Raw genomic sequence first — 14196 nt, forward strand, 5'->3', positions numbered from 1 at the left:
TACCTGGAATAAGTTGTCGTCTGCCTTTGATGACAGAAAAAGTTTGCGTGGCGATGGTTCCAAATACACTTTGTCAGGCTTTATTTGGGCCTTTAAGGTAAGAATTTCTATATAATGTTTCCAAAATTATAATTAATTATTTAACAATTACTAATGTTTGTATATTATATTATTTGTAGATTTGGATATTTGAGGCTTTTCCCGGCATGCAGGCATATGCATTAAAAACTTCAAATGATATTCCTAAGGTTATTTCCTGGAAGAGGAAATGACGGCTGCTGGTTTGGGAAGAGTTACTACGGTATACGACAATAAATGATGTAAGTTAACACAAATACTACCATATATAAACAAGTTATTACTAGTACACGTTTAACTTTGTTTGAGGTTTTACATTGTTAGGAGGCTAACACTCCATTACATAGGGTGACACCCACGGAGGCTGAGCTTGCCACTGATTGGTGGCAAGCTAGTAAGCATTTTTTTGATGGCACAGATGATGAGCAGCCTCCACTTCGAGAGCCATCACCTCACCTAAAACCATCACCTGATCGACCACACTATACACCTCTATATCGAGAGCCATCACCTATTCCGTCATATCATCGAGCTTCTTCTCCACCATCACCTCATGATAGGCGACCGACAAAGATGCCACGACATTTATCTCCATGTTCTCCACCTCCACCTCCACGGGATGAGTTAGGGGAGTTACGTGATGAGGTCAATGCCTTGCGTGAGGAGGTCGATACTTTACGCGATAACAATGGTGCATGGCGTGATGAGGTATCTACTTTACGTGGTGAGGTAGCCGCTCTACATGAGATGGTAGCATCGTTGCAGAATGAGGTTCATACTCTACGCAACGAGGTAAGTTTAAGATTTTTCATATTTAACTTGATTTACTCGTAATTTCACTTAGATTAACCATTTCACTTAGATTGCTTAGTAAATTCATTCGGTTGCTGCCAATACTGCTAAACAGTTCTAAAATAACCCTGTGAAGTTAGTATTTATCTTTGTTTTGTCTTTTGGTTGAAGTAATGCAATCCATTCAAGTTTCAATTTGCAGAAGAAGAATAGTCGCAACACGAAACTTAAAATCGCAATGCGGAAATGACTATCGCAACGGGATAATCGCAATGCGAAATAAAAATCGCAACGCGAATTTAGTTTTGCGTTGTGATTTTGGTTTCGCGTTGCGATTTTTATTTCGCATTGCGATTATCCCGTTGCGATAGTCAAATTCGCGTTGCGATAGTCATTTTCGCATTGCGATAGTCATTTTCGCGTTGCGATTTTAAGTTTCGTGTTGCGATTTTAAGTTTCAGAAACTATTCTTCTTCTGCAAATTGAAACTTGAATGGATTACATTACTTCAACCAAAAGACAAAGGCAAATACTAACTTCACAGTGTTGCAAATTTAAGTTTCAAGAATAAACTACTACTCTTTATGTTGTCCTTGAACATGCACTAAACCTATGTTGTCCTTTTAAATGTTTATATAAGTGCTTACTTCTGGAATGTTATCTGATGCATTTTGTGAACTATGATAGAATAATGACTTGGGTGAATACCGTGCAAGTTTGAAACATATTTGTCTTTGTTTTCACTGTTTAATATCATGTCTATTTATTTACTGATTTATGTATTAATTTATTTTTAGCGGCCCGATAAGGTGGATGCTTTACGTCGGGTTTGTCTTGCACGACGGGGTTCACGCATCAGACGGCGTGCACGTGCCATTACGTCTCCATTCACCCCAATAGTGCGAAGACTCCGTAAGAAGAAGCCCGACTCACCTATCATCGTTCAAGAGGCCCCTATCATCCCTCAAGAGTCCCCTCCCACCGTTCAAGAGGCCCCTGTCATCGTTGAAGAGGTCCCTCCCATCATTCAAGAGCCCCCTGTCATCGTTGAAGAGGTCCCTCCCACCATTCAAGAGCCCGATTCACATGGCGTAATATGTCGAATTATTAAGAAACCCTCTCACGTGCCAGACATGATGGATGAGTGTTGGCTTTCGTATGAGTTACAGGCCAGTACCATTCCGGCAGATGAAGTGGATAGGAGAAATCTACCGGAAATAATTCTGGATAATACCCTTTGGGCTAAGACCGCAATTGATTTTTATCTATATGAGCGGAGCCAGGGGTGTTACGATGACATATACAAACTCAACGATGATATGCATTTGTTGCTTGATCGGTCTTGGTGGTGTGTGTTATTAGGGGTTGAAGACAATGGCTATTTCGATGGGGGGTAAGTCTTATATTTTTCTTATATTTCATTTTGATTAATTTTTTTTTAAATTTATGTAATTCACTAATATATGTCTTTTTTTATAAAACAGCATATTGATGCATGGGAGTCGCGTCTTCTAATAATAAGGAAACTGAGGAAAAATAAAAAAAATACGCAATATACAATTATGACGACGTCTTTTCACGTAGTTCACGTGAAGAATCAACGAGATGAATCATATGTGTTGGGTAATGGACAAGCTAAACTTTATCCTGCATGGTGGGAGGTCGATAAGCCTAGTATTTATTTTTTAAATATTTTAAAGGTGTTAATAAATAAGTGCGCAATTGAATTATTACTTATGATTGCAGGTGTTTATCCCTGTTTTGGAACATAATCATTGGTTTCTCATCGAGCTTCAGCTCCCATCCCTGAAGACAATAGTATATGACAGCATGATAAATTACATATCATTGTCTGATTTGAGAGATATTATTAAGGGATGGAGCTCTCATTTGGCTAAATTCTTGGATGCGATTAATTATTGGACTTATTCTGGAAACAAGAAGCCAAAGAAGTTCAATGTTACAGTTATCAAAGACGAGATCGCGCCAAAAAAATGCAAGGAGCCAGAGAGGATTGTGGTCCTCTCGTATGCATGTGCTTGGAGCGTTTGATGATAGGAAGTATACAGTTTCTACCTCCCACCGATAGAGATAGAGGTGCAGTAGGCTTGTGGTTTTGGTATTTTATGGCTAGAACGATATATGCGAGACGCTTCCTACCTGCATCCGCGTTATGAAAGTGTCCATAAACAATTGGTAAGTCAAATGCAAGTGTTGTTAAGTACCTAGAATTCAATAATTTGTTGTTTGTTGGTTTTAGATGTGTAAAAAGTGTTGTTTGAGCAAATGTTTGGTTTCTGCAGGTTAATCCTGAAGTGAGCTGCGTGAAATTGATATATGGGTGCATAAACAACTGTCTGGGGTACACTTTTTTTGATTGTTTAATTGATTCTTAAAAGTTGATTTGTTTAATTGATGAGGAAAATAAGAATTATTATTATTTTTTGCTTGTTTAATTGATTTGTAAAAGTTGATTTGTTTAATTGATGTGTAAATAATTCTTATTTGTGCTTGTTTAATTGATTGAAATGTAAAAGTTGATTTGTTGATTTCAATCTGCATCATATTGAAGGCAAAAGACCTGTTGAAGGTACATTTTCGCAACGCTAAACTCAAAATCGCAATGCGAAAGTCAAAATCGCAATGCGAAAGCCAAAATCGCATTCGAAAGTAAATTCGTGTTGCGATTTTCGCGTTGGGAAAGTCAATTCGCATTGCAATAGTCTAATAAGCTTTGCGATTTTCTCGTTGTGATAGTCAAATTCCCGTTGCGATAATCAAATTCATGTTGCGATAGTCAAATTCGTGTTGCGATAGTCAAATTCGCGTTGCGATAGTCAAATTCGCGTTGCGATATTCAAATGAATGTGTAATAAGTGATAACAACTGAACAAATCATAGCAATGTTCAAACTCAAGTTACTAATACATGTCTAACTGAAAATGTTAAAAGTTTACACATAAAATACACATAATACAACATTTGCATTTAAAAATCACCTAAGTTAATAGTCCCAAAAGGTGAAGCCGGTTGTAATTGGGATTTTGATTTTGATTGCGATTTTGATTGCCTTTTTCTTGACACCATACGAGCTTTGGATTTTGATGAGGATCTATATTTTGGTAGAGGAAAAGATTATTGTGATGGCACTAGTGATCCACATGTCAACCTTGTGTGACCACTTTCCTTGCACCGACTACATGTCGATCTCTTATTCTCTTCACCATTAGACGATATACGATCGTGACTTTTTGGTCGGCCAGGTAGCCTTCTGTCAATGGCTGGTGGCAAAAATGTTTGTAAGTCATCTGGTATGTCCCACTCAGAAGGATGTGGAATAGGGTAGATAATCTCGACATAAGTCTGTCGATATACTTTTGTAGTGTAGCAATCCATAGCGTATGCGCTTGAATCATCTTGGTTTAGATAAAGAGCAACTTTTATAACATGGCCACACGGATAACCAGATGTTTGTCATTTCATACAACTACACGTCTTTGCATTTAGATCGACAAGCCCATTTAAGTTATTATCCAGTACTTCAAACAAAGTGTTTGAACATTGTTCAACTCTCCATGACTTTGACTTCACAACACGTTTCGTTATCTTTTTTTTAGTCCATGGTGTAACACGATGTTCCAATGTTCCTGTAAATTTAAATAAACAATACTTAGTAAAATATATGATAAGTTACGAATTTAAAGAAATAATACCTGCATGGTTTCTTTTCTTGTAGTACCACTGTTGAATAGAGGCTCGAAAAAACTCCATTAACATAGTAATGGGTAATTTTCGGGAATGACGACTTAGAGCATTGATTGATTCTGCACTATTAGATGTCATGAAACCATATCTTACTCCAAGTTGATGTACTCTTGACCATCTTTCAAACCCGACATCTTCTAGTGTTTGAGCACACTGAGGTAAAACACGTCTTAAACAATTTATATGCTTATTAAAATCCACTTCCCGATAAGCTTTTACAGCCTTCCAGTATGTCCATTTGTGATTTTTTATACCAGCGGACCTTGATTTTAGATTTTATACAAATGAACACCACAAAGTCCATGAAAAGCATATGGGAAACACCTTCTAACAGCGTTGTCAATTGAGTTTGCCCTATCGGATATGATTGTCAGATTGCTAATAAGACCTATGCAATCCCTAAGATGCCCCATAAACCATGTCCATGAATCAGAGGTTTCAGATTTGCCAACCCCGTAAGTTATTGGCAATATCCCATTGTTAGCATCCATGACTACTGCTAATAAGTTTACTCCAAGGTATCGACCTTTCAAATGTGCTCCGTCAACTATAATAACTGGGCGCATGCAAGTAATAAACGAACGAATCTACAAAATAATATACACAAGAAATATAATCATTTAAATATGAAATGCATATAACTAACAAAAATGAGTCAATAAAATTACATTGATTTACTAACCGTAGCACCAATGGCGATAAACAGCAACTCAAAGCGTCTATCTCTATCTGTTTTGATATGAGTTACCGACCCAGGATTTTTCAGCTTTAAATTGTGACAATAAGTCGACAGGCAAACGATGCTTCTGGCGACCCCCTCAACAATTCCAAGGCATAACATTTGACTCTCCAAGCTTGAGAATATGTATATTTATGATTTTGACAATAGTTTCATGTCCTCGATATACCATGCTATTCAAAAACATTAACTCAGCCAGAAAACCACCCAACACCTTTTTGTTTGCCTGTCTATGGTGAGGAAAAACTTGGGTTCTTGAACATGTATATTTATCAATAAAAGTCCTAACTTGAAACATTTCGCAATCTTTTATCCTCTTTGCAATCATACGCCACGTACAGTTTTTGTCAATCATACACCTTGTTTCGAAACGATCTTTGCTTGATTTGTTAACTTTTAGTTTATAGCCATCTTCCACACATTTCGTATACAAAGCTATCTTCAAGTCTTCCTTTGTATCAAAACAATCATCTTTCTTGATACGAATTATTTTTGTGTAACAAACAACTGTTATCTTTACCAACTCTTCTTCCGGTATCTGAAGTAATTCTGGCATATTCCAATTATACTCCCGTGGCATTTTCTTCGGGGATTTCTTCTTCTTCTTTTTCTTTTTTAGGGTTATATGAATTACAGAATGGATGTTCAACATGTTCATTCACAGTCGTAACTTCCTCCTCATTATCATCAACAACATCTTCCTCGGCAGCAGCTGTTTCATCATCAAAATTCGGGTATTGACCAATATCAAAATCATTACACGTAGGGTCTGTTTCTTCTTCTGAAATATCATCAAAATCCAAGTATTGACCAAGATCAAAGTCCAGGTATTGACCAATATCAAATTTCGAATACTGACTAGTACTCACAATTTTTTCTGTTGGCTCATCATCATCTAACTGGTCAATACGAAAACCGGAATTTGGTGCTGAAAGTTGATTGAGATTTGGATTAGGGAAATGTTGTGGGTTTTGAGATTGTGTTTGGTATTGGAAATGTGGTGAAACAGAATTTGCTTGGTGATGATATTGTGGTGGAACCATTAAATTTTGAGCACCATAAACTGGGGTTGAAAAACTTAGTTTATTACTACCCGCTACTGACCCAACTTCATTACTTCTAAGTTCAACAACATACAATGTAACATCATCTTGCGAAACACTAATGTAAGCAATAAATCGTTCAATATCTTCATTGTCGGTTAACAAATAAACTTTACATTTTCTCTGATAAGATAGCCTAAATCCACTTAGGGGCTCTAAATTCAATTTATTTGCAACACATAACATTAGAGTTTCATAAGTTAACTTTTTTAATGACAGTTTTAGTTGAAGATTCATAGGTAAAGGCATATATTCTAAAACACCATGAACATTCTGCCATGACCCTCCAAAACATAAATCTATCCAAACATGATCAACATTAAATGATTTCATTATTGTAAATTAATTTACTAAACAAACGAGCTGCGAAACTAAAACCTGTTGCCGGATGGTGAAGGATGTCGTTGGATATAGGATGTCGTTGGATATTGGAACGGATATCGTCGGAGAGAGTGATAGATGGAGATGGAATGAGTTGTGATTTAGGGATTTAGGTTATGAGTTGTTGCTGCTGCGTAGTTATATACCCAAAACATTTGTGTTGCGAAACTAAAACCTGTTGCGAATTTGAAATTCAGTGTTGTGCTAGTCAGAATCGCGTTGCGATTTACATATTCGCATTACGATTTTCTAAAATCGTAACGCGAATTTGGAAAATCGCAATGCAATAGTCAAAATCGCGTTGCGAATCTGAAAACTGATTTGCGATACTGGAGATCGCGTTGCGATTTAGAGATCGCATTGCGATTTTTTTGGTCATTTTGGCAAATCGAAAAAAAGTTGGTCAAAATCGTATATTATAAGGCATTTTCGGTCACTGAGGTTATTTTCTCTTTAAGAAAATACAATAATATTCTATTAAAATTATACTTCATTATAAAATCTGAAAAAATGCATATCTATGAATAGTACTATACGATATGAACAGTACCGTGAACAGTAATAAACAATACCGTGAACAGTGAAAAATTTTGAATATCAATTGTGTATCGATGCACTGCTACAGTACTTTCGCAAAAATATGTATAATCTCGTAAAAATCTAAGCTTTCATCCGTATAAAATTTATCAATTATATATATGCATTTAAAACATTACAAAACTCAATTGTATGACTTATCAAAACCGATTAAAACATATCAGATTTAATCCTTTATTTACATGCCGACCACTTTCCTTATTACAAATACATACTATACATTTCTTTTCTGATCTGATCTTTGGAAAGGAGGAACTGACCTGTCTTGCGTAACTTTTACCAATCTTCCTCTTCTCGGAACCTACGCGTGAAATAATTACATGCTAAGTCATTGACTTAGTGAGGCATATAAAACATATAATAAAATTATAGAACATTTCATTTAATAAAATGCATACATATACATATACCATCAACATACTTATCACTACTCATATTACTATCACTAATTCCTTTTTATCATGTAATCATATACTGTACCTTTTTATACTCACCATCGGACATCCATGTCATTTCACAACAGAGAACACATAGAATCATATCAAGTTATTTATTATCTTTAAAGTCTATGTATTAGCCCATGTATACTTTTGAGAACTTAAGGTATGTGAGTACATTGAGGTTGTGCATCACTATGCTGTTACCACAACTCGTGTAAATGTCCCGTAGGACCTATCCAAAGGTCATAAAGAACCTCCCCGAAGAACATAATAAACTGTCCATATGTTCCTTATAACATAGGTATACTGCCATATGTCTCAAAAGACATAGGTAATTCTGTCCATATATCCTGAAAGATATAGGTAATTATGTTCATATGTTCCGCAGAACATAGGTAAACCCTCGGCTCTTGCTATGCCAACTATACAACTAGCTCTCATATTACATAACATGGGCATTATCATTTATAACATCTTATATCACTTGTTTTTTCTCTTCTGTCACATACCACATGTATGTGTATGCATATATTTCATATCATATAGCATGTACTATTTCTCATATTCATATATATATATATATATATATATATATAATTCACTTTCACATATCACATTTAATCATATGGTTTACTTGCACGTAGCACATTTTCATGTGATTCACTTTCAGATATTCCTTTTCTCCTATTTTTCATATCATGTCTCATATAACCACATATGTATGTCTTATCTCATATCATATAATTCTTTAGCTTATATCACTTCTCTTGTGTTCATATGGTATGTAAATCATTGTCATCTCTTATTCTCATATGATTCTCATACATCAAGTATATCACATTCATATCACATATTCATATATACACTTTCATGTCATTCATTTCATTTTTTATATCCTTATCACATAGCTTATTATTATATCATTCACCTCATATAATCAAGCATACATACATTTCATATCATTCACCTACTTATAATCAAGACTTCATGCACTATAACTATTGAAAATAGGCTTATCATAAGTCCATTTTCCATATAATTCTATAAAATAAGATGCACTCACCTTAGCCTTGCTTTGATTCGATCTTAATTCTTTGATTGTTCCAGAACTTGTTTAGGCTCAACATCTACATAAACATAATTTCAAGATGATTTTCAGAAGCCTAAACCTTATAACTTGATATTACTAATTTAGGCTAATTTAATAAACCAAATATTTACTTTTCCTTTAGGAGTGTATCGATGCACTATGGGTGCATCGCTACACAAAATAGCTTCGAAATATCCATGCATCGATGTACCCCCTTAATGCATCGATGCACCTTCAAAATTGTCTTAGTGCATCGATGCCCATTCATAGTGCATCGATGCACCTATCCAGAATAATTTATTTTCACCCAAAATTCATCAATACTCCACCCAAATGTTCATGTATAAAATCCTTATTATGCTACTAAACTCATCTATAACAAGTTTAACTAATTTCTATTATTCCAACACTTTATAATCTCTCATATTTCATTCAAATTCTTAAGGCTAAGAATCGTACCAAATTTTCCATGTTATCCAAACTTAATTCTAACTTCTTATTCTCATATATGACAAGTCAAATTAATCCTCCAAATTCATTTAAACCTTCTTACTCAAAATTTCACTTAAAACCCTATTTTCTTTAATCTTTCATAACTTCTTCATCTTTTAATTTTAAGATAACTTAAGCTTTCCTTAAGCTTAATTATCATCTAAGGATCAAAACCCAACTTAAATTTCAACTAATAATCAACAACGAAGAAATCTTATCTTTGCAAGCTTGGCTCTCTTTCTCTCGTATGATGAAGAAGAAGAAGATGAAGTGGAGAAAAATATCTCCTCATCCTTATCCCCACATGTTTATATATCATTTTATTACCATTTCCAAGTCAAATGACCATTTTACCCTTTAATTCTTTTAAAAATTACTAACAACCCTTCATGAAATACTTTCAAATAAATCATTAAACTTTTCAAATTTTCCACTTTAATCACCAAATTCTAAAATTTTACAATTTAGTCACTAACCCAGTATTGAGGATGTTACAAATCTCTCCTCCTTTTAAGAAAATTCATCCTTAAATTTTCATTACACACATTGAGAAGAACATATCACCTAATGTTCTTATGTTGTCTCTTTTACTTACTCTTTCATTCTATTAGTTCTTCAACTTAGTTTTTCCTTTATTCATTCATCTGTTGTCGTTTATTATATAAACTGTAACCTCATCCATTTCTGTCTTTTCTCTCTTTCGTTTATGCATTTTCCTTTGATCTTTTAACGTTCTTAACATTCGTTCACCATATTCTATCTTGTCCACATAGTAACGAAACTTCTCAATTTAATTTCTCCCATTTGGAGAAAATAAACACCTTCTAGCATTATCTTCATATCATTTATCCAAAGGTCTGTAATAACATAACCTTTCTCAAATTCACCCTTAAACTCGAGTGCTCATAACTCTTTTAACTATTTTGATACATTCATTCTATGAGTTAACAAAGTATACAATTGAAAAATATCGGAATATCATTCAACATCATTAATCATTCTCTAATCTTATACAGGCATACCCTAAGGTTTTCGTTCTTCTCCCTGCCTGGCCAGGGCAGGTGAATGCTATTACCTTCAGGTCTATCTTATTCCGCATCACTTTGGAAGCTCTCATATATTCATGTGCTCATATCATTTCTTCTATCACATATCACGTGTGCATATGATCATCCAATTCATATCATATAACATATGTCATTTGTATATATTCACATATCATCTATTATATCATATAAACATATATATCTCATAAATCATTCTCAGGTATTCACTTATCTTATATAACATAACAATTTAACTCTATTAACAAGACATCACACTCCTTACCCTATCATATCAGAAAATTTTCCACTTTGTGTCGGCATGTATACTTTTTAAAACACTTTTGACTTCGTTTTTAGCCTAGAATCGGCTAAACCGTAGCTCTGATACCATTAAATGTAAAACTTAACCCGTACCCGACCCGAATACGAGTATGAGATGTCACATTGACTTTTAAAACGATATTCTTATAAAATATCAAAATATTTGAACTTGTTTTAAGAAAATACAATAATATTCTATTAAAATTATACTTCATTATAAAATCTGAAAAAAAATGTATCTATGAACAGTACTATATGGTATCAACAGTACCGTGAACATTAATGAACAGTGAAAAAATTCGAATATCAATTGTGTATTGATGCACTGCTATAGTACTTTCGTAAAATATGTATAATCTCGTAAAAATCTAAGCTTTCATCCGTATAAAATTTATCAATTACATATATGCATTTAAAACATTACAAAACTCAATTGTATGACTTTTCAAAACCGATTAAAACATATCGGATTTAATCCTTTATTTACATGACGACCACTTTCGTTATTACAAAATACATACTATACATTTCTTTTCTGATCTGATCTTTGGAAAGGAGGAACTGACCTATCTTACATAACTTTTACCAATCTTCCTCTTCTCGGAACCTATGCGTGAAACAATCACACGTTAAGTCGTTGACTTAGTGAGGCATATAAAACATATAATAAAATTATAGAACATTTCATTTAATAAAATGCATACATATACATATACCATCAACATACTTATCACTACTCATATTACTATCACTAATTCCTTTTTATCATGTAATCATATATTGTATCTTTTTATACTCACTATCGAACATCCATGTCATTTCACAACAGAGCACACATAGTATCATATCAAGTTATTTATTATCTTTAAAGTCTATGTATTAGCCCATGTATACTTTTGAGAACTTAAGGTATGTGAGTACATTGAGGTTGTGCACCACTATGTTGTCACCATAGCTCGTATAAATATCCCGTAGGACCTATCCAAAGGTCATAAAGAACCTCGACAACTGTCCATAGGTCCCGAAGAACCTAAGTAAACTGTTCATAGGTCCCGAAGAACCTAAGTAAACTGTTCATATGTTCCTTAGAACATAGGTATATTGTCCATATGTCTCAAAAGACATAGGTAATTCTGTCCATATGTCCCGAAAGACATAGGTAATTATGTCCATATGTTCTGTAGAATATAGGTAATTCCTCGACTCTTGCCATGCCAACTATACCACTAACTCTCATATTACATAACATGGGCATTATCATTTATAACATCTCATATCACTTGTTCTTTCTCTTCTGTCACACACCACATGTATGTGTAAGCATATATTTCATACCATATAGCATGTACTATTTCTCATATTCATATATATATATATATATATATATATATATATATATATGGTTCACTTTCACATATCACATTTAATCATATGGTTCACTTGCACGTAACATATTTTCATGTGATCCACTTTCAGATATTCCTTTTCTCCTATTTTTCATATCATGTCTCATATAACCACATATGTGTGTCTTATCTCATATCATATAATTCTTTAGCTTATATCACTTCTCTTGTGTTCATATGGTATGTAAATCATTGTCATCTCTTATTCTCATATGATTCTAATACATCAAGTATATCACATTCATATCACATATTCATATATACACTTTCATGTCATTCATTTCATTCTCTATATCCTTATCACATTGCTTATTATTATATCATTCACCTCATATAATCAAGCATACATGTATTTCATATCATTCACCTACTTATAATCAAGACTTCATGCACTATAACTATTGAAAATAGGCTTATCACAAGTCCAATTTCCATATAATTCTATAAAATAATATGCACTCACCTTAGCCTTGCTTTGATTCGATCCTAATTCTTTGATTGTTCTAAATAAACATAATTTCGAGATGATTTTCAGAAGCCTAAACTTTATAACTTGATATTACTAATTTAGGCTAATTTAATGAACCAAAAATTCACTTTTCCTTTAGGAGTGTATCGATGCACTGTGGGTGCATCAGTACACAAAATAGCTTCGAAATATCCATGCATCGATGCACCCCTTTAATGCATCGATGCACCTTCAAAATTGTCTTAGTGCATCGGTGCCCATTCATAGTGCATCATCGGTGCCCATTCATAGTGCATCGATGCACCTATCCATAATAGTTTATTTTCACCCGAAATTCATCAATACTCCACCCAAATATTTATGTATAAAATCCTTATATGATACTAAACTCATCTATAACAACTTTAACTAATTTCTATCATTCCAACACTTTATAATCTCTCATATTTCTTCCAAATTCTCAAGGCTAAGAATCGTACCAAATTTTTCATGTTATCCAAACTTAATTCTAACTTCTTATTCTCATAGATGACAAGTCAAATTCATCCTCCAAATTTATTTAAACCTTCTTACTCAAAATTTCACTTAAAAACCCATTTTCTTTAATCTTTCGTAACTTCTTCATCTTTTAATTTTAAGATAACTTAATATTTCCTTAAGCTTAATTATCATCTAAGGATCAAAACCCAACTTAAATTTCAACTAGTAATCAACAACGAAGAAATCTTACCTTTGCAAGCTTGGCTCCCTTTGTCTCATATGATGAAGAAGAAGAAGTTGAAGTGGAGAAAAATATCTCCTCATCCTTATCCCTATATGCTTATATATCATTTTATTACCATTTCCAAGTCAAATGTCCATTTTGCCCTTTAATTCTTTTAAAAATTACTAACAACCCTTCAGGAAATACTTTCAAATAAATCATTAAACTTTTCAAATTTTCCACTTTAATCACCAAATTTTGAAATTTTACAATTTAGTCACTAACCTGGTATTGAGGATGTTACAATAATTCCAAGATGAGTTGAAGCTATTAGGTTATGCAAGAATCCTAAGTGGTTGCATTGGTTAGTGAGGCCCATGTAAGTGCATATTAATTAATATATCATGTTTAATGAAAATAAGACTTGCGACGAGTCTATTTCCTATATTAGAATGCATAAACTCATGAAGATTTTGACAGAAAATTAGACTTGCGATAAGTCTGTTTCCGACATTTTACATATATGATTGTATGAATAGAATATTGATTATGATTGTATTGTGTGCACATGCCTTATATGCTTTATATGTTTTGTGAATAATGTGAATATAAGAGAATAAAACATAAACTATATGATATGAGATAAATGAAGGTGTGCATATATGATATATGTTATAAGATAAGACATATGTGGTTACATGAGACATGACATGAGATATATGAGATATTATGTGATATGTGAATGTGAATGTGAATCATATGAAAATGTTCTAC

Source organism: Hibiscus syriacus, unplaced genomic scaffold (assembly GCF_006381635.1).
Source record: "Hibiscus syriacus cultivar Baekdansim isolate YM2019G1 unplaced genomic scaffold, ASM638163v2 tig00110156_pilon, whole genome shotgun sequence".
NCBI lineage: Eukaryota > Viridiplantae > Streptophyta > Magnoliopsida > Malvales > Malvaceae > Hibiscus > Hibiscus syriacus.